This window comes from Dipodomys merriami, unplaced genomic scaffold (genome assembly GCF_024711535.1).
Source record: "Dipodomys merriami isolate MVZ:Mamm:240054 unplaced genomic scaffold, mDipMer1.0.p SCAF_25, whole genome shotgun sequence".
NCBI classification, from domain to species: Eukaryota; Metazoa; Chordata; class Mammalia; order Rodentia; family Heteromyidae; genus Dipodomys; species Dipodomys merriami.
This window is the reverse complement of record NW_027203937.1, coordinates 12,520,510-12,543,246: the sequence shown is the minus strand read 5'-3', so window position 1 is coordinate 12,543,246 and position 22,737 is coordinate 12,520,510. Positions and strand designations below refer to the sequence as shown.

At 44.6% G+C, this 22,737-nt stretch overlaps 1 protein-coding gene across 12 annotated transcripts in view; it reads right to left on the bottom strand.

Moving 5' to 3' along the window:
• Positions 1-22,737, bottom strand: part of Tenm4 (teneurin transmembrane protein 4) — an 805,909-nt gene that overhangs the window by 490,966 nt on the left and 292,206 nt on the right. The gene's annotated exons all lie outside the window — the stretch shown is intronic.

Here is a 22,737-nt window from a genome sequence, read left to right as displayed (position 1 = left end):
TAGACAACTCCTTATCAATGTGGCTAAGCGCTGATGAATGTTGTCCTTTTATCTGGTGTTTTGCACATTTCAACACACTTTTCCAACAATTCCCTCCAAGCTCAAAACTCTTTCAACTAGAGCAGCCACCTACTTGATCATCCAAAGTCGGTCATTCTGGGGGGTGAGTGGAAGCATTCTTAATAATTGTGTGGGGTCAGTATGTGTAAGCCAGAATTGTCAGAGGCAAAGCAGGGGTGTATGGGCAGCCCACCACTGTCTCTGAAAGGGCTTCGCTAACCCTGGGCCCCATCTTTCATTTACTCACCTAATTATTCAATGGAGTCCCCAAACCTATTTCACGCTGGCCTTCTCTCCATCCTTTTGGTTGCTCAAGTAACAATACAGATCACTGTCAAGTCTCTTTTCTTCACAGATCTTTACCACCCCTCCCCCCTCATTCATTAAAAAACCATGCCCAGTAGATCTGCCAGTTCGATCCATAGCTGTCCATCTGGGCCAGTCCTGCACACTATCTTCCACCTCTTCTCACTCTTCCCTCTCAACCCATCACAGAGTAATCTTTCAAAAACATAAATCTGCCTGTGATTTTCCTGTTTTAGAATCTTTTAGAGGCTCTCTACTACCTCAGGATAAGTTCCTTATTGCCACCTTCTACCTTTGCTCCATGATGGTTTGTCAAAGAAATGAACAACAAAATCAACACTATTCAGTAGGTTAGGTTCACACAGATTCACCTTTCGGCTTCCATGTTATCCATGTTGCTTTGGGGGAAGAAACATCACCTGAACTTTCAATACGCAGTTGCACGAGAAAGGAGTTCCACTAGTGTCTCTCTGCCCAACAGTCACAGGCAGTATCATGAGTTACATCAGTGGAAAACGGAGGAAGAATGAATTGAGCATGCTCAGTTGTACAGATGGCAACATTTTCTTGGTCACTTCCAGGGTCTGGCTCTTTATCTGCTCCATCTAGCATTGCCCATCGGCTGGATGGGTCAGCCTGTCTAATTCTGCAGCTGATCACTATGTATACTCAGTTCTCACAAACTAAGTTATTCATGATCAGCCATCCACGGGATTGGCTCCCATCTGCCACTCTTTGTCTACACCTCCACACATCCAAACTCAGGAGGAGAGAGAGGGTGCTACTTAGGCCTCTTCACCAGACCTCAAACATGCCTTGGGGAATCTGACAACCTCATTGCATAAAGCCTGGTACCGAGCGCTGGTAACACGGGCCAATCTGGAACTGGAGAGATGAGCACTTGAATAGTGCAGTTGCTGCCTGAGCAGGCATTGTGTGGGACTCAGTAAAATCCGAAGTACAAATTTAGCAGCCACATTTAGCCCAGAAGAATGTCTTCGGGAATGAATCACACAGGGAATATTGTCATGTGAACAACGATACAGAGGGCTAGATGAGAAAAGGGTGGCTAGAGAGTCTTCTTTATGCTTTACGCTTATGAAAACAGATTGCCTTTTTGAGCACTAGAAAGCCCAAACAAAAGCATCATTTATCCAAGGAATGAAGAGATCTTTCCACTGACATCACATCAAAATCCCACTGTTAGGCTTTTTAACAACCCTCCTCCCCGCTCTGCCAACCTGGGAACCTTCATAAATATTACTTGTTAAAACAAAAGCAAAAAGGAGTTTGTATAAGGATATAAGTTACATAAAATCAACTCGTTTTCCCTCCTGCTCAACCTCAATTTGTCTTCCTTTGTCTGCATGTGTGTGGTTTAGGTGTGGTGAAAACCTTCACTCTGTTGGCGGGGGCTTATCGCAGATGGCAAAAGTGAAACTTGGTTCACAGAGTTCTAGGGCAGGGAGTTATGATGCTCAGTACCAGCTAATTGGGAAGCCGAGGAAAAAGGGTCACAGTTCAAGCCTAGCCTGGCTTGAAAAACAAACTGAAAGCACAAGGACTGGGGACCTGGCTGAAGTGGAAGAGCACTTGCCTAGCAAGTGCAAGATCCTGAGTTCAAACATGGTATCACTAATAAAATAAAATGGTTAAAAAATCTGTCATGTGCACATGTGTAGGGCTGAAATGTTGTGCAACTTCCTCCTCCTCCTTCTCCTTCTTCTTTGTTCTTCCTTCTTCTCCTTCCTTTTCCTCCTCTTCCTCTTCCTTCTTCTCATTCTTCCTTCTTCTCCTCCTCCTTCTCCTCCTCCTTCTCCTCCTTCTTCCTTTTCTTTCTCCTCTTTCTCCCCCTTTCTCCTCCTCCCCCTCCTCTCTCTTCTTCTCCCCGCTCCTACTTTTTTTGGTGCCATTATTGGGGCTTGAACTCAGAGCCTGGTACTCTTGCTTGGCTTTTTCACTCAAAACTGGCATTCTACCACTTGAGCTATACCTCCACTTCTGGCATTCTACTGGCTAATTGGAGATAAGAGTCTTGAAACTGAATCATCAGATTTCATCCTCCTGAGTAGCTAGGATTACAGGTGTGAGCCTGGCTTGCAAGCTCTGGCTGGGCTCCTTTTGCCTGCTCAGTTTCACTCCCTCCCCCCTGTTCCAGTCTATTCTTCGCTTAGAAAGACTACTCTTTAATCTCTGGGTCAAATAACTCCCAGGGGCTACTGGTTTGGTTCAGTCAAAGAGAGGCACTGGAAGGAAGATGACATTAACAGTATTTATTCCCTTGATGACCTCCCTGCTAGGCTGAGTTCCTCCTTCCTTGAGAGGGCATTGCTTTTTGCCCCAGCTACAACATAGGCAGCCCTCTCCCAGGGATAGCCCCTAGCTTCTCCCTTTGCCTATCAGCCTGAGAGCCAAAACTCCTAACTGCTACCAGTCCCTGTGGCTTCCCCAACCTTAGGGGTTATCCTCATTCCTTGCTCAGTTCTCCTCAGTTGCATTTTCTGATTACATAGCTCTTTCTTGCCAAGACTCTGATGAATGTACTGTACCTCTGTATCAATAGCTGCCCATGTTTGTCTCCATTGGACCTCAAACAGAGCTTGATTTCTTTCTTTGCTTTCCTCATCCAACTTCTTGAACAAATGACGTGGAAGCTTTGAGCTAAGAAGGGGTTCCAGCTCGGTATAACTAGTATTTTTCTGGTGCGCAATCATCAAAACATGGTGATAACCTATAAAAATATTACATTTCTATAACTTCATATTCCAATAATTCTAGTTAAGTACCCTGACGAATCCTTGGATTTATATAAAGATATTTATAGCTTTATTAAAATGTTTTAATGACTGGTATGGGGAAATAGGGCAGGATAAATTACCGGATCAGTGCTAACAGACTAGCAGAGATGCTATTTGATTCAATATTGAGTAAAACACTGAACAAACAGGAACTAACCTGATTGTCTAACATCTGAAGAAACAGAAATGAACTCTAGCCTTCCATATCAGCCTCATAAGAGATTCTATAGGTCAATATTTACAAGGAAATATGTACATTGTTAAATGCAGGTGTACATTGTTAATATGAACATAGTATTAAATAAAAATAATCACAGAATTCAATAAAGGTATGGAACTATTTAAAGAAATTTAAAAGAAGCAAGCATTTTGTTAAAATAAGCAGAAAGCCAGCACCTGAAGCTTTCAGTATTTTGGCTTACTATCTAAAAATCTTCAACTAAATTTGGAACCTAAAATTGACGACTTGTTATTACTAGGTAAACAAATGACATTTCATTTAGGAGCATGACAAACAGCCAAGTTCAAGCCAATCCCAAGCAGCTGGGGTCTAAGCCAATCATAGGTGCCAATCTACCACACTGAGTCCAGTGAAAGCTGTAGCCAATCAGATACTTTCTCTCTTGGTTTCTGATGCTGGACTCTCAGATCTGGCCACTCCTTTCCTGGGTGGGGCTGTCTGACTTGCTTCTGATTCAGAGTGCTTTCTGAATCACAAACGGTTCTTTGCTCAAATAAACTCTCTTAAATTTAATTGGTCTAAGGGTTTTCTTTCTGTGCGTATGTTTATAAATCAGAACGATCAGCAGTGCTTATCTTAATGTGGTAGGGTAATAGATACTTTTTATTCCCTTCCAGTTGCTTATCTGTGGTTTCTATATTTTCAAGAACAAATGAGTATAATTTTACTACTGAGAAAACATCACAAGAAAATGTGTGTGTGTGTTTTTTTTAAATCACCTAGCATAGTTTTAGAGATGTGGTATTCAGGAAACACCCATGAAATGGTGAGTCTCTGGTTTTAAACTGCTGATGCATTGTGGATAAAGCCAGTCATTTAAGTGATGGCTTCATGTGGAGGGGGTTGTGATTTCAAAGCAGCCAGACAGGTCCTTCAGGATTCCTTGCCCACCATCCCAGTTCTGGGTAATACCACTAATTTCCCACCAAGATAAAGATGTCTCCCAATCTGAGATGGTTGCTTGGTTCCTTCACAATCCTTTTCAGATGCCTTTTCTGCTTAATATATTCCTAGCAGATTGACTCCATGTTATTAATAACTATATAGACTGTCAATCAGCACCATCTTCTGAGAGAAACTTCCCAAGTCAGTCATACTAAACACCCCATGAAAAATAAACCTATTTAAAAACAAACTCTTTCTCAATGGTACTTTTAATTATTTGACACCTACTCCTTCACTTTGACCCTGCTTTTCCTTCTAAAGGACTCTGTGAAGCCAATTAGACAATATAAAGCTCCATACATATTTATGTATGTGTGAAGTTCTTATACATGCATGTAGTCATTTTAGTCAGTGATATGTACTGTGTAGTGCATGCTGAGAAATAACAGTATAACATCAACTACGTGCAAACCCAATCCCATTAGTTTTATTTATTAACCTAGGAAGGGAAAGCAGAGGCCAAAGGGATGCTGTGTCCACAGTCCACAATGGAGAAGGATCTATGTTAGTTCCCTACTTGAGAAGTTCACATGTCATCACCCCTCATGATCCCACCACAGCTTCTTGGGTGGTTCCTCTGCTGATGCTCCACTCTTTTTCTTCTACCCATTTATCTCGCCAGCCAAATGGCTATCCTATATAGCTGTAACACCATCACTCACCAGCTTCAAGCCGTTACTAGTTTGGCAAGGCCTAGAATGGCTGTCTTTCATGAATTACTAAAATATATCTTGTTGTTGTTGTTGGGGTTTGAACTTTGGGCCTGGGCACTGTCCCTGAGCTCTTCAGCTCAAGGCAAGCACTCTACCACTTAAGCCATAGTGCCACTCTGGTTTTCAGGTGGTTAACTGGAGATGAGTCTCACGGACTCTTCTGCCTGGGCTGGCTTTAAGCCACGATCCTTAGATCTCAGCCTCCTGAGTAGCTAGGATTACATGAAAAACATCCTTTTTTTTTTTTTTTTTAAAGCAGTGGGTCTTTTTTCTGCCTCCAAGATAAAACTTAGATCAGTATCTTAAACAGATAAAGTAAGTACTTCTTTAGTGTTGGGCAAAGAGGTGTAGCTCCCCTGGGCTTCCTCAGTGATCACACCCACTGCCCCCATCTGTCTACTCACTGGTACTGAGATTCCCCCAATGTACTGCCTCTCCTGTGCTCACTGGTACTGAGATTCCCCCAATGTACTGCCTCTCCTGTGCTCACTGGTACTGAGATTCCCCCAATGTACTGCCTCTCCTGTCTTTTCTTTCCTCACTCTCTCTTCAAAGATCCATTGAGCATTTGTGGGTTCGGGAGTGGGAGGGAACCTTTTTGTCTGCCAAGGCCCATTTAATTATGTATAACATCATTCATGAGCCATACAAAATTACCAATACAGACAGAGGGACATGGGCAGCCAATGAAGAGCATACAAGAAGCATACATGACTGTTCTGTAATATATCAAATGATTTCATGAGCTTTATAAGGCTCAAAGGCTGGACATTTCCCATCCCTGGTAGGAGCTCAAGCATCAAACAAGGACCCTATGTAGAGCATTAGATGTAAGGTATAAGAAAGAGAACAAATAGATGACAGGCCAGGTAATGATCCATGTCATAGAGAAAATGAGAGCATAATACAGATGGGGGTGCTCTGTTAGGTCAGGAAAGGTCTCTTGGATAAGATGCTTTGGGCAGCAAACTCTACAGTTCACAGGACAACACTTGGACTCCCTTAATCCTGCAGGATCAAGGAGACTATGACAGAAGAAGGACTGGGGTGTTGGAGGGACACAAAGGGCCTGGAGCAGCTGGACTGGGATGAGCTAAGGGCAGAGGGAGGAAATGAGTCTCTGTCATCAGGATGGGACACTCATAACAGGTGGGTAGAGTCCCAAGAGACATTATACAAGCTTTGGCTTTGGCTTTTTCCCAAAACCTTTGGAAGGTTTTAAGCAGAGGAGTGATATAAACAGACTGTAGAGAAGCTACTAGAATAATACAAATGAGAAAGGTCCAGGTGAGCCTATGAAGATGAGGCGATGTGCTCTGATTTTCATCCACTTGGGGAGGTAGAACTTACAGATATTTGAGGGTGGGTTGGAGGTAAGATATTAAGAACAACAGAGAAGATGGAGACATACTGAAGTACAAAGCCTCAGCAAAGTAAGGGAGAGAGCTAGCACCCGAAGAACAGGTTAGTGAAGGAGAGGAAGAGAATCAAGCTATAGGTTTTGCCCATATCAGATTTGAAAAGAGCTCTTTCTGGTATAGGAAGATGTACAGATTTGGAGTCCAGAGATGGAGGTGTGTATCTGAGAGTCATCTGCATGTCGATAGGTTTAAGCCACGAATTGGAATGAACCCTCCTAGGAGACTGGGTGAAAGAGAAGAGGTCCAAAGACTGAATGCTGGGGCACCTCAGAGTTTAGGGCTTTGGGATGGAGGAATCCAGAAAAGAAGCAGCAGCAGTAGGTAGCAAGGTATGGCAGAACCAGGAACAGGTACAGACAGAAAGTGCTTAAGGAGGAACATGAAATCTACTACACAAAACACTGTGACTCACTGGGCACTGGTGATTCACACTTGGAATCCTAGCTACTCAGGAAGCTGAGATCTGAGGATGCAGGTTAGAAGTTTATGAGACTCCTATCTCTAATTAACCAGCAAAAAGCCGGAAGTGGAACTGTTGTTCAAATGATAGAATGCCAGCTTTGAGTGAAAAAGCTAAGAGACAAGTGCCCAGGCCCTGAATTCAAGAACTGGTGGGAACAAAACAAAACAAAACAAAGCAGAAAGAATGCTTGGAGTCTATGAGGGATAAGCCACAACCAGTGGATTTAAGTAGCATATAGGTCCTTGTGGAACTTGCCAAGGAAAATGCTAGAAGGCTGCTATGAGATAAAGTTCGACTGAAGTTCTTCAAGGCCAGACACCATCTCTCATTCATTTCTGTATCACCCATACCCCACCTCAACTATGTCCAGCATAGTGTATAATAGGAAAAAAGAAAGATCATTCAATAGATGAGCCATTTCTCCTATGCAGCCACTAATCTTTTATATTTCATGTTTGTGGATCTCAACAATTTCATAAATAAAAGACCCAGTTATTTTACATGTGTCTGTTTCTGAATGAGGCAAAGAGGTTAAGAAGCAATTAGGGGAGGAAATCAAATTCAAGGAAATATTTTGCACCAACCACCAGGGGATTACATCTATAATTCTAGCTACTCAGGAGGCTGAGATTAAGGAGATCATGGTTTGAAGTCAGCTGGACAGAAAAGTCCATGTGAGTATCTCCAGAATAACCAGTATAAAGTTGAGCTAGAGTCATAGTTCAAGCGGTAGAGCAACAGCTGGGCAAGCAAGCTGAGTGAGTTCAAGGCCTTGAGTTCAGTACTCAGTATTAGCAAAACAATGCCCCCCAAATAAACAAACTCATACTTTTAATCTAAAGGGTCAGTGAAGGCTGCTCTCATTAATAAAAGACTCCCTATTGTCATCCCAGTAGAGTGAGGCTGATACAAGGAAGTCTGTGCCTTGGGTGAGCTCTTTTTGGGCAAACGTTTTAATATTAACCACACCCACACTGTTACTGAACACAAAGCAATACACTGTGTAACTGGAAGCAGTGGTCACACTTGCACTTCAAGCTCCTCTTTCCCTCACAGTCTGTAAATGGCTTTAGATACTCCTGCCTAAGGGAAACTTGTATTTCAATAGCAGAGTAAGTTGTCTTAGATTGGAGGGCTTCACACCTATTTTTACAAATAAATTTTTATTGGAATAGAACCGTGTTTATTCACTTCCTATTCTCTGACTTCTTTCATGCTAGGACAGCAGAGCTGTATGTAAGATAGGGTTTTGCTTTTTGTGTTCTGGCGGGCCTAGATCATGAAATTCCTATTCATGTTTCCCAACTGCAGCTGGATTGGCATATGTATGCCACCATGCCCTGCTTTCCCGGGCCATGCCATTGCCTTTCCCCGAGGAGAGGAGGAAGAAAACAAGAAGGAAGAAGAGAAGAAGAAGGAACAAGTAAAGGAGAGGAAGAGGAAGAAGAAGTAGAGGAGAAAGCAAAAAGGAAGAGAAGAAATAAAAACAAGAATATAAAAAAGGAAAAGAAGGAGAAGAAAGAGGAAAGAAGGAAGAGAAAGAAAAAAGAAAGGAGAGAAGAAGGTAGAAGGAAGAAGAAGAAAAGCAAGAGGAAGAAGAAGAGGAGGAGGACCAGGAGCAAGAGCAGGAGGAAGAGCTCAGAGGAGGAGTGAACTACATATTTCATTCATCTGTGTCTGATGTTACTTTTAAAGATAGAGAAACTGATTGACATGTTAAGTTACCCTCCACTAGATAGCCAAGCTTGGGAAATTAAAGACTGGGAGAGAAGACAGAAAGGTGAGAGGCCTTTACTATCTCAGAGTTTCTTGCCTAAGTTGCCTAGCTCTACCCAAACAAATGGCATGGGGTCATTGTTCCTGGAATAAGCGACTCTGAATCTATATTTGAATGCACTGTGATTATTGATTCTGTGTGTCCAATAGATATTATTAAGTGCATAGTTCTAATTTATTGCATGGGAAATATCTCCAAGGAGTTGGATTCTCTGGCCATTGGCCCTGGGGGAAGAGAGATCTCTGACCAGATGGAGTTATAGGGAGGATTTTGTTAAGAAGATCTCATAACCCATTGGTGTTATTTATAAAGAGACCTTTAAGTGGGTTTCCAAGCCTTCCTATCACCACCACTTCCCATTCTTCCCTTCCAGCCTTGTCCTGGGTGTTAAGGTTTCCAACATGTAGCTTTCCGTTAGATGTTGTCTGGTTAATCTGCCCTGGTTCTTGAACTCCAGGGTTGTGACTTGAACCCTATCTATTAATTTCATGACAAAAGGGGTTACAGTGAGAGCGGTTACAACAATCCTTTCCACTAGGCACAAAAGGAAAAGTGCAAGACTAAGAATAGCTACATATATAAATAAAACAGCTTCTTCCTCTCTGTCAGGAAGACCAGGCAACCACGTGGGCCTGCTGCGGACTAACGTGGTATCCACAACTGCCTGGCCCATGGAATGGGTCCTTAATAATTAATCCTGGACCCACTCAGCCAGAAAGTGCTTCCTAAATAACCTCCTATCAATAGTGGTTTGGATGAAGACCAAGTTCTAAATGCAATCGTTTTTCAATGGACTGGCTTTTTGTACTGTCCCCCTCCTGGATCAGGCTCCCCAGGCAGGGTGCTAATGAGACTGTGACTTTTTGAAGATTGAATGGTGTCCTCCTCTCAATCTGCAGGTGCCAGTCTGAATCTCCCATTATCTCAGGATGTAATTGTATTTGGAGATGGGCCTTTTAAAGAGATAATTTGGGTGAAAAGATGTCACCTAGGTGACCCTAATCCAACAAGACTGGTGTCCTTGGAAGAGGAGAACATCAGGGAACAATCACACAAATGTACACACAGAGCCCATGTGAAGATACCAGTCATGGACAGGACAAGAAAGGGGTCTCAAAAGATCAGAGTCCTGCTGCCACCTTGATGTTGCAATTCCAGCCTGAAGGATGGAAGGAAATGACTTTCTGTTGTTTGTGCCTTGAGTCTGTGGTATCTTACTGAGGACCTAGCAAAGTACATGTAATTCTACTCATCCATGAAGAGCAGGGATCCAATAGAAGTTGGGAGGAAGGAAACTGTGATTTAGCATTGCTAACATGCCAGACCTGAACCCCTGAGGACCTCATTCAGTCCCCACAATCACTAGGAGACCATACATCCACAGCAAGTTCTCTTTGCAGAGGGCAGAATCAGTTGCTGACTTGTTTAGTAGCAGCAACTCTTTGAATCAGTTATATAGGACAGCACACCTCTCACGGGCTATTGTAAATTAGGGAAATATGAAGCAGAGACTTGCAATTGAGAAGTGGGTAAGTATAAGCCTAGGAATAAAACACAAACTTCTCCATAGAAAAAGATATCCATACCCCTGTATCTAGAATGAGGGACACCCTTTCAAGGGTTTATAGATACTACTTTGGAAGGCCCTTACAAAGTCTAGCTTACAACCCTAGAATAGTGCATCAATTAAGTCCCAGTGGAGATGAAATGATGGAGGAGAAGAAAAAAGGGAGGATAAAGAAAGGGAGGAAAGAGGAGGATAGAAGGAGGAAGACAGAAGAGAGGAAGGCTAGAGGAAGGGAAGAAGAAAAGAAACAGAAGAACAAAGGAAAACAATGGAAATAAGAAAGGTGAAGAGAAAAGAGTAGAGAGGGTCAGAGCAGGTGTATTGTATGTCTGTGTGTGTGTGTGAGGAAGAAATAGCACAGTGGATGGTGCAGAAAGAACAAGAAAGGGCTAGAATTTGTCCCTAGCTGGCCCAGGTAGAGCAGAAGCAGAAGGATAAGATATGTCAGGCACAGAAAGGCAGCCAGTACTTACAGGCCCAGATGCAGAGAAAAATGTAGCACATGTTTACCAGCAAGAGTACAAAATAAATATTCAAGCATGGCACTGAAATTGTGAAGGGACTCTAAAGAACTCCCAGGGTGCATGGAATTTAGGAGCATGAAATGCACAGGTATTAAAACAGATGTAATTGGCATCGTTTCCTAGGTAGATGTCTTTTGTGTTAAATGTTAGGGAATGTTAAAAAGAAATAAATGGTAGAGCTCAGCAAGTCACTTTCAACACTATTTTATATAAACATAATCAAGGGTATATTATGGGGCAGAATGCAAAATTTTGTATACTCATAATTTGGGATCCTGGGAAAAGTACCATAACACTCTTCGTTCCAATGTTCATATCGCTAGAAAACAAGCTCCATAAGGAGGAGCTACAAATAATACAATATGGGTGGATTTCCAGCAGGGGTTTTGCAAATTTTAGGTCCAGGTATTCAGTAGGTGCTCAAATGTGGCAGATGAACCAGCTACTCTCTTTTAGAGGCCCCTGAGATGCCTGATATTAATATTACTGAGGAATCTTTCCCTCCAAGCTTAGCCACCCAAAGTTAGATCTTAACCATCCTTTTACACCCACGGTAAGTAGCGCTGGTGTAAGAGACCGTAGGGCCTCAATAAATATTTGCAAAATGGATTTTGCTTTGATCTGAAAAGAAACCAAAGCTAATATTGACTGGGATCCCCAGTTGGCATGAATAATAGAGAAACAGCCTGACAATGTAATACCAGAAGTCATTCACTCCTCTGGGCTCAGTGGATGGGTCATTGTCTGGCAAGTGGACAGCCCTATTCCTGGGGTTAGATCACAGAGCACAGTGGGACTTTTAGGCCACTGAGGGTTAGAAGGAATAATTTAGGGCAGTCCAAGAGTGCCTGCTCCCCCAAGGAGGATTTGAGTAGCCATTATTTGAAATCTGCTAAAACGTGCTCCCTCTGAACAGCCTGTGAATCAGCCAGTCCCAACGCCATCTCCTTCTCCCTTCTTTCTGCTCCTACCACAGCTTGAGAGAAAAGAATCTTACAGACTTAGCCCCATTTGGAGATCTCTATATACTTGTGGTAGAAATCACCATGGCATTTTACAAGATGCCCACAAGCTTCCATCTCTGCTTCTTGCAGATTATCAGTGAAATTACCCTCAGCACTGACTTTACCTCCAAGCTTCTGCTTTCTCATACCTAAAATGGAAATAAGAATATGTGTTCCATAGTTGGCAAGAGGCTTGAAAGAAATAAAGAATACTGTGTACAGAGAATTGGTCCCTGTCCTTTTTGATGGCAACTTTCTTCCTTTTACCCTTACTCTTCTTTGGAAGGTAGGACCAAGACACTGACAATGACAACAAAAACCACTTTTTCTTCTTCCTCCTTTTTCTTCTTCTTCCTCCCTTCCTCCTCCTCCTTCCACTTTTCCTCCTCCTCCTTCTCCTTTACCTACTTCATATACTACTAATAATGTTTATTTATTTTTGGTGGCAGTACTGGGGCTTGAACTCATGGTCTGGTGTTTTCATGTGGTCTTTTCTGCTCATAGCTGGTTCTCTATTATTTGAGCCACATCTCCACTTCTGACCTTTTGATGTTTAATTGGAGAAAAAAGGAGTATCCCATACTTTTCTTCCCTGGGCTGGATTAGAACTGTGATCCTCAGATTTCAGCTTCTTGAAAAGCTAGGATTGATTACAGGGGTGAACCAAATTTCAAGACATTTTTCTCTTTATGACCCTCAAATCTTGCCAGACACAGAGCCTAGAAAAGGGCACATGCTCAGTATGCAGTATTTTTAAATTTCAATAAATGAATGAGTATCAGAATTTATCGAATGCTCTCCCCTACCCCTAATAAGAAGAGCCCTGAGGACACTCATGCAGACATCCTTTCATACCAAATTCTATCACCATCTGTGATAGAATAAGTACAGAAAGACTCACATAAAAATGTAAATAGTCACTACAAATAGGTACTGCAATTTAATTTTTTTTGGTGTGTTGCAAAGCAGTTTCGATTATAATTGCAATTTAAAAAAAGATTTTTAGTACTGAGCCTGTTGGAGCATCTCAGGCCTAACAGGATATTGGGAATATCATCCAGGGGGAGATGATTGTTTTCCATACAAGGGAGAGGGGGCATGCCCTTCTCTAGCCTGAAGCTCTGAGTGAGTGACTTGCTTGGGAGGATTCCCAGCAAAGCCAGGGATAGGCAGGGACTTGTAGAAGATACCAGAGACAGCCAAGGAGACCAGATGCCTCAGTTGATCTACTCTCTCAAGACCCTGCCCTGAGCAAGTAAGAAGGCTGGTTACATACCCAGTGAGGCTTCCTATATGTTTACCACCATGACCCCCATCACATTCCATTTCTTGTCAGTAATTAAAGGCTGCCCTCCAAGCCCAATAACCATGGGTACCATTTCTGAAGTAGGCTCTTGCTCTAGGGAGTCAAGCATCCTCTCCTCTATTTTACAGATCTGGAACCTGGGCCTCAGAGGGCTGAGGCCCTCCTGGACAGTGAGTGGCAGGGTGCCTGAAGCTCAGGTCTGAAGAAGCCACACCAGGAGATGCACTGTCTTAAGCAATTTCCATCATAGCCACATAAAGGATACAGGACCATTTTTTGGAATTAATCTCTTGTGCTCTGCTTCCCCCTGGGCTCTCAAACACTCTATGGTGTGAGTCATGGAGCACTGGATGGAGAATCAGGAGAAAAGGGCTTATCATCTCGTCTTGCCAAGTGGCCCTGGTCAAGTCTCTGTCTCCTTCAGTCCTTGGGTGCAAATGCACTCCGTGGCTTCTGTGGAAAGCTGTCACAGATAGTGTATGTGAGCAAGCAAGGGTACAGCTGCACACAGCAGGGTTCTGGCATTGACCAAGTGGTGACACTGTGAGATGTAAGGCCAGACACAGTTATCTGGTTCATGCTCATCGAAGCCTGGGAAACTGGCCCATCTCTTGCAGAAGATGAAATGACAATGAAAATGAGATCTCAGGGAGGCTGAAGGATAATCAGTCTGCCAAGGTCACACAGCTAGAAAATGGCAACCTTGGTAGGTTTCAGGAAAACCAGGAAAGAGGGGAATGTTTAGAGATTTGGATGGTCCAGCAGGAGAGCCAAGGGAAGGAGAGTCGATGAAAATGGGCAGTAAGCGGCAATTTGCAAGTTCAAGCTGAAGGTGAACAGCCATCTGAGCCTTTTTGCTGTGTGACAGTGGTGAGATCACCAGGTGTATCTGAGCCTCAGTTTCCCTTTAAAATAGAGACAATGACCCCTCCTCTGCCCATCTCATGGGCCTGCTGACCCCAAAACAGGCCCCCAAAGTATGAAAATTCTTCAAATCCACTGGCACCGGTGGCTCACACCTGCGATTCTGGCTACTCAGGAGGCCAAGGATTGGGGTTTGCAGCCAGATGGACAGGAAAATTCATGAAACTCTTATCTCCTGCAATCTATTCAGAAAGACTGAGTGCTGTGGCTCAAGTGGTAGGGCGCTAGCCTTGGGCACAAAGAGACTCAGGGACAACACTCAGGCCCTGAGCTCAAGCTCCAGGACTGGCCAAAGTAATAATAATAATACATCTTCAAAACCTCAGCCTCAGCACTGGCTAGCTTTGCGGTCTCCTGGGCCGCAGTTTCTCTGCCTGTGAGATGGGGACCCTGACACTGCTTCCCAGGGCAGGTGTGGCTAACACTGTGGTTAGTCCTGTTGGAGCTCTGCCATTGGCAGGCATTGCTGTCACAGGCACACGCAGGATGGCCTGGGAACAGGCTCTCTACGTGTCCTGAGGGTCATTTCCAGGGAGATAGACCCTCTTCCTGACAGGACCTTGGCCACACCTTTTTTCTCAGGCTTCTCAGCATCCAAAGGAAAGCTCTAGAGGCTGTAATGTTTGTTTCCTCTTCAGGGCTCCAGATTTCTCTCTCAGTGGTGAGATGCCTGGCTCAGAGCCCATGTGATCCACATTTCTAGAAGCTTCCAGTCGGCCTCATTGGCAGGATGTGTCAGTAACCAGGATTGAAGGTTTTGTAAGTGCAGGATTGTGGATATAAGAGATGTCCCTAAACAGGTGCTACTAGATGATACCCAGGAATGAAAGGTTTTTATACAAAAAAAAAATCAGGCTTGGAGATCTCGATGTTCCATGCCAAGCATAGGCCCTCTTCCCACTGCGTTTGCCTGTGCCAGCTAGAAAACATGGCTGGCACCGTCTCCTTTGGAAGCAAAGGTGTGTCTGCATACAGGCTGGGTCTGTTCCCACCAGCTCACTACAGTTTACAGAGAGCAGTTCGTCTTTCTGAAAGATACTGGAAATTGTTTCCTCAAATAACTTGGTGCCCAGCTGAGAGGAGGAAGAAGTTTCACTCCAGGGAAGACTGTGTTGGAGGGAGGGGAAAGGAGGATCGAGGCAGAGATCCTGCTCATCAGAATCCCCTGTGTAGTTCTACCACTGCCCCACGGTAGCCAATGGAAAGGGACCCTCTTTGGGTGGATCTGGGTGCCTGCACTTTCAGAATCCCCCCTCTGCCTGGGGGACTTCGCATTCAGTTCACACTACAGTTATACTGAGGGCATGGGTCGCAGATAGGGTTTGACGGAGGTTCACCTGACCCCTTAGCCCAGGTTCATGAGCACAGCCTCCTACGGATCTTCCCATCAGCCCAGGTTCAACACTGTGCCTACACCTCTCTGCAAACCCTTCCCACGTAATCCTCCCCACTTCCTCCCAACCTCCTGTGATTTCATTTTCCCATTTGGCATTTTGTTTTGATGTTCAAGGCATAAAGGGCCAATAGCTTCCCCCAAGCTATTTCTCCTCCGAAGCAGTGAAATAGCTTAGCAATTTTGGAGCCATTTAAAATGCATTGTTTTGCTGGGGGACTTGCGGGTGGGGGTGGCATCCTGGCTTTCTCCTAAATCCTAAGCACTGAATATAGCAGGCTTCCAATCAGGCTTTCTTTTCCTTTTTGGAGCCTTGTTAGTCACAAAGGCAGAATCCTTTTCCACTTGGGCTGTGCTCTTTGTGGAAGGAAAAGAGATGTGCGCATGATGGCTGTGCAGCAGTGCACAGAGCACAGGGTTGGGCACCTTGCCGAGCCCCTACAGTGGGACCTTAACTTAAGGACCCCTCTGTGGCACCAGCCCATGGGAACTGGCCAAGGTAGGGGCAAAGGCCTGGTGTTGGGGAACACAGTGATAATCAGATCAGTGCCCTCATCTAAGGCCAGCTTCCTGTGTGAGGCCTCTGGCCTGTGCAAGTCACTGAGAAAAGACTGTTCTTCTTGAAGGGATTCTTCCTTCTGGGTGGCTTGGCCTCCAAAACATAAGCTATGAAGACCAAGCTACAGAAACTGGAAAAAGGAAAAGAATTCCAAGCCCAGGCTGCATCACATCAGCTGCAGTGGGGTCCAGGGAGGGGTGTTTAAAGCTTCCCAGGGGTTCTGAGGAACAGCCAGGAGTAAGCAGCTCTGCCCAGCTTTTCCCTTCCCTCCCTCCATCACTCCTCTCCTTTCATGGAATGTGCTATCGTAGAAGGGAATAATCCCTGGATGGGAAGAGCAGTGCGATCTTGGTCTTTATAAACCGGGGATGGAGGATGGGAATGGACCCAGTCCACATACACCTTTGCCTTTAAGAGGAAGCCTTGTCAGTATGATTTCCAGCCTTGATTCCACATGCCTCTGAGCCTAGAGGCTCTTGTGTTAAGTGCTGAGCAGCATGCTGGGCAGGCTGGGGAAGACAGCGATGCCCTGCTCTGACAGCCTTTGCTCTAAGCACACATGAACAGTGGGCACTGGAAAGATGAGGACAACCAAGTAGGAACAAGGAAGTGAGGGAGGCTGACCTGGTCCGAGTGTGACCACGTCACTGTTACTGGAAACAGAATGACAGTAGGAGAGGAGCTGGGGGTGGGGGGGCCACGACACCAGGTGGTGATAGGTAAGTTAGAGCCAAACAAGAGTCAGAGCGTGGGGAGGAGGGGGAGCAGCAGAGAAGCAGGCCAGAGCGTGACATTGCCCCATCCTCTGTTCATGGAGAAACAGAATAGAGTGGCCATGGCTGGAAGGAACATGATTTCTGGACCTGGAGTGCCTCACTTCAAACATAGCCCCAGAAGCTCTGTGGATTGTGTACTTAATCTCTCTCTACTTCATTGTTTCATCTCCAAATTGCAGCTGATACTCGCTGTTGTTGTAAAGATTTAAATAAATTAATTCATACTAAACATATTTTTTAAAGTGCCGGAAACACCGTAAATGTTGTCTACACACTTGCTGTCAATATTATCATATGCCTTGCCTCCTTTGGTGAGTTTTCCTCCACAAAGTAGGAATAATCATGGATCTTGAACTCTGAGACATTCTTACACCATACCTGATCCTGGCGGAGCAAGGCAACACAAGTTTATCGCCATCCTTGTTTATGGATATTCATTGTGTACGCTGGAGAAAGGGGCAAGACTTCATGTAGCAAGTTTGCAAAGAAGCAAGTATGCAGAGATAGCGGGGCTCTGTGGGAGGAGCCCCCTCTTCCTTGCAGGTTTACACCCAGGACTGCACAGCAGGGTCACTGCAGCGGGCACCTCTGCAGTCTCAGAAGCCAAGCTGCTACCCAGCTCTGATTTCTATCGATTACTGTCCATTTCTAAAAATTCTCACACATATGTCACGGAGGTGTTGCCCTGGGGACAATAATCCTCCCCATGCTTGTTTTCTTGTGGTACTTGAGTGAGATTAGATTCAGACATCTCCTCTACCCCATGGGTTGGTGGTGCCTGTGATAAGGCTACCATGCAAAGGGGAGAGTGGACCCCCTGGGGAGAGTGGCACCCCAGCCTCCTCCTCTGCCCTGAAGGCAGGGTTAAAGCCTCATGGTGCCCACCAAAGATGCAGTGAGTCTATAAGCAACATCCCAGGCAGAGGATGGGGAAGGAGACATATTTCTGCTCTGGACCCACATGGTGTCCAGAAGCATCTAGCCTCTCCTTCTCTCCTCTCCTTGGGTGCAGTTCACTGGCACCCTCTAAAAATAGCGGTGGTTATTCAGGGAAAGATACTGCACTGTCTCTGGGGATGGCAGCACAGGCCTCCTTCAAAAATAGAACCTCGGTCAGGTGCGCTTCCCAGTCCTTGTCTCTCACCATTCACCCAGAACCTTTGGGGGTGAACCAGAGGCAGGATGGGTGCATGCTGGGCCTCACACAGCTGCGGTGAGCAAGGGTCAGACATTTGGCATGATGTTCATTTCCCTCTGCATCCCTTTCTTTGTCTCTACTCTCAAGCAAGCGAGCCAACAAACGACATTCCCTTATTCTAGGTATTATGGAAAACATCAAAAGGTAGTATCACCATCCAGAAATGACTGCAGATTTTAGCCTATTCTTTTTTTTTCTCTTTTAATAAGTTTTTTTATTGTGAAAACACCATACAGAATGGTTACAATTACATGAACAAGGTAATAAGTACATTTCTTATCAAGCATTGTTGCTTCCTCCTTTGTTTGTTTTTCCCTACCATCCCTGCCCTCCCATCTCCACCACTACGCTCCCCACCAAAGTTGTAAAGTTCATTTTTCAACATAGCATTGTTGCAATGGGTCCACCTGTATCCCTATTTAAACAATTTGTTTTTTCCCTTCCCCTCCACAAATTATACCAACATCAAATACAGTGAAAACAGGGGAGGGACATACAAAGCAACAAAACAATCACCTTATAAATATGTTAGAAACAATAGCAAGAAAGAAAAAAACACTTGTGTCCTTATCTTGGGGTTCATTTCGCCTAACTTCATCTTATCTGACCTTTTCTGCTTGTCCCAGACATATACTAGTTTTGCATATAAGGGAAACCATGGAACCTATGTTTCTTTGGGCCTGACTTACTTTACTTAATATGTTTTCCAAGTTTTAGCCTATTCTTTCTTGCTTCTATTTACCACACACATACACACATTTACTTATGAAATTGAGATGATGTATTTTATATCTGGGTTTATATTTTCACCCCCCTGAACATGACATCAAAGTTATTTCCCTTGTCATTCAATGATATTCTTCTATATTAGGACTTGTGTGTGTGTGTCCGCCAGTACTATAACTTGAACTCAAGTTGTCAAGCTTTCACTTGGCTTTTTCCCTCAAGGTTGCTACTCTTCCACTTGAGCCACAGCTTCACTTCTGGCGTTGTGGTAGATAATTGGAGATAAGAGTCTCACAGATTTTTCTGCCCCAGCTGGCTTTGGATTGTGAGGCTCAGATCTCAGCCTCCTAAGTAGTCAGAATTACAGGAGTGAGCTGCTAGTGGCCAATTACATTAGGACTATTTGTTGTGCCAGTCCTGGGGTTTGAACTTAGGGCATGGATGCTATCCCTGAGCTTCTTTTTGTTAATGGCTAGTACAACGAGCCACAGCTCCACTTTTGGATTTTAGTAGTTTATTGGCACTAAGAGTCTCACAGACTTTCCTTTCTTGGGTTGTGTTCAAACAGTAGTCCTCGGATCTCAGCCTCCTGAGTAGCTAGGATTACAAGCACAAGCCACTGGCGCTTGCCAATATTAGCACTTTTTAATGGTTATGGTGCAGACTAATGTCTGCTTAATAATATGCTTAAGTAGCATATTAAGTTGACTTTTAGAAAGATTGGTTTCAATGTCCTGGCTGTTTAATCTACAGGTTTTGTGGCCCAGGCAGTTTCCTAAATTCTTTGAGCCTCAGTATCAGCATTTGTGAAACAGAGTCAGTAATGGTGACCTTCATCACTGGGTTGTCATGAAGGTACTTTGCTTACGACTGCTCAGAAGATATAAGCAATCATAACTACACAAGAATAAATCATGACAACTATGTAAGAAAGTGACTAATTCTCCTAATGATGGTCTCTTTCTTCCTTTCCCTCCCTCCCTCCCTCCCTCCCTCCCTCCCTCCCTCCCTCCCTCCCTCCCTCCCTCCCTCCCTCCCTCTTTCCTTCCTTTCTTCCTTCCTTCTTTCCTTCCTTCCTTCCTTCCTTCCTTCCTTCCTTCCTTCCTTCCTTCCTTCCTTCCTTCCTTCCTTCCTTCTTTCCTTCCTTTCTTCTTTCCTTCCTCCCTTCCTCCCTCCCTCCTTCCTTTCTTCCTTCCATCCTTCCTTCCTTCCCTCCCTCCCTCCTTCCTTCCTTTCTGTCTGTCTGTCTGTCTGTCTGTCTGTCTGTCTCTCTCTCTCTCTCTCTTTCTCTCTCTCTTTCTTTTTTCTTTTTTTTTTTGGTTGTGGAGCTTGAACTCAGGGCCTGGGCGCTGTCCCTCAGCTCTTCAGCTCAAAGCTAGTGCACTACCACTTGAGCCACAGCATCACTTCTGACTTTTTCTGCTTATGTGGTGCTGAGGGATCAAACCCAGAGCCTCATGCCTGCGAGGCAAGCGCTCTACCACTGAGCCACCTTCCCAGCTCTTGATGGTCTATTTCTTAAGCCCACCCCACACTCCTGTTCCTCTCTCTGTCACAGCTGCCACTGATTGAGCACAAGGCTGGCTGGTGAATGGGGACAGAGTATGCAAGCCAACAGAGTGCAACTCCCTAGTCAAGGGTCCTTCACACTCTCTGCTACACAGATTACACAAAGCTCTGGGACAACATAATACTGCACTGCAGACCCCTTCCTGGGGTGTCAGTCAGGGCCTTGTACCTGCCGCTGTTGGTCTTGGATGAACAGGTACCTCCTACCCCGACTCCTAGGCAAGATTCCACTCTGATCATCCTCTAAATTCAACTGCCTAGAAAGTTCCAATGTTTTTCTTCATGTTCAGACACTTCTGAAGTGTTAATAAGCAGGGTCTAGATGATGATAACAAGGTTCAGAAGGGTGAGGTGACTTTTCCATAGTGGCACAGTTAGTCATTAATCAAACTTCAATTAGGCACTGGTTATGGGTTGAACTTTGTCCCCACTCTACATTCATATGTGGGTGTTCTAGCCCATAGCATCTCAGACGTTGGCTCTTTAAAAGAGGAACTGGGGTACATGAGGTCCTAAGAATAGGTACCAGTCTAGCATGGGAAGTACCCATAAAAGAACAGATTAGGGCACCAAAACCTCATGAGACCAGCTTAGCATGTGAGGTCACAGCCAGAAAGTGACTATGTGCAAGTGAAGGACACAGGAGAGGAGCCTCAGGTATAAACAAGCCTGCTGACCTTGGATTTCCAACCTTCAGAACTGTGACTAAAATGTCTATTGCAGAAGCCACCTGCTTTGTGGTGTCTCATTACTACAGCTCTAGCTAACACATTAAAAAGCTGAAAAGTAAGAATAAAACTCTTAACAATATCTAAGGCTACAAAGTAATTCCATATTTTTATAATGACCTTGGGGAGTAGAACCTATCTGTCTGTCTGTCTGTCTGTCTGTCTGTCTGTTCATCTGTGTTTTCGTCTATCTACCTATCTATCAGCTATCTTTTTTTAAATCTATTTTTTGGTGGTACTGACATTTGAACTCAGGGTCTTGCACTTGCTAGGCAAGTGTACTACCACCTCAGCCACATCTCTAGCCCATTATTCTTTGGGTTGCATTTAAGATAAGGTCTTGCATTAATACCTCGGATGGCCTGGACTAAGATTTCCTATTTATACTTTCAGAAGAGCAGGGATGACAGGTATGTGCCACTATACTTGGCTTTGTATGGACTGAGATGGAGACTGGTAAACTTTTCCCCTCCAACTGTGATTATCTGCATTTCCTTCAGTCTCCACTTCTAAAGTAGCTAGAATTACAGTACTATACGCAGCCAGGAATATATTTTGTTCCCATATGAGTGGAGGTAATCAAAAAGATGTATGTAAAGTGTTTAATCCAGTGCCTGGCAATAGTAAATACTCAACAAAAGGTCACAGCTATTATCCTTTCCTCTAGCATTTAGACCAGCTCTAAGTGTATGGACAGTGGGTGGAAACCACAGGGAGATGGATTTCAGACCCCATCTAAGGGACAGCTGTGCAAGAGGTGAAGGAGCCACCAGGGAGAGAATGTGTCTCTGCCACGGGACATCTGAGAGTAGAGGGAAGGCAGCCAGTGGAGGCTGAGCAGCAAAGGACTGGCTTTCCTCTAGACCAGGAGCAGCAGCACGTGAGAGCTTGTTAGAATCACAGTGTCTGCTGGTTATCCCAGAGCTACTGATGCAGGGGATATAGCTCACTTGCTGTTTCATACAAGCCATCTGAGCACAGTGAAGTTGGAGAACAGTGGGCTAGAGATAACTGGACAGACTGGAGAGACAGGGTGAGATGACCTTTAACATCCTTTTAGGGCCAGGTACACGTACACAGGGGGCCTCTGTTAGTGGTTACATGTGTCAACTGAAAGTGCTGGGTGCTAACATGTGTCCTGTGGCTTCAACTGTCTCCATCCCATTGACTACCCATCCATCCATAAGCTGGGAGGAATGTGGGTGGGAGTCATGCAGCTAGTGCCACCCAAGAACATGCCATAGGTCTTCATCTCAGTGCCAGGGGCCTTGCAATTCATTACCATGGTCAATCTGGTCCAGCAAGGCAAGGTTCATCCCAGACCACATATCAGAGTGAGGAAGGCCAGGGCTTTTGAGTGTTCTCCTCTTCTCTCTGTGTGGCTCTGTTTGGTGTCCTCATAGGATATAGAATGTGGACATCCATCAAATCCACTTGGGGTGAGTTGTGTTTTCATTTATGCCTCTTTGGCTGCGGTGGCATGTGGATGCCTTTCAATTCCAAGCTGATCATTCTTGACAGAATGTTTCAAAATTGATGTAGAGGTGGGAGAGGACAAAACTATTGCTTGAGGCACATGCACAGCCACTGAACTTTTAGCCTGTCACTAGTAGTTTTTGTCAACATTGGGGAATTATTCTGCCTTGGAAACACTTCAACCTGGGGCATTACAAGTGTGGTTGCTCAACACCCAGAGTTATTTAGGAGAGACACTTGTCAGACCTCATTTACTCAGGCCT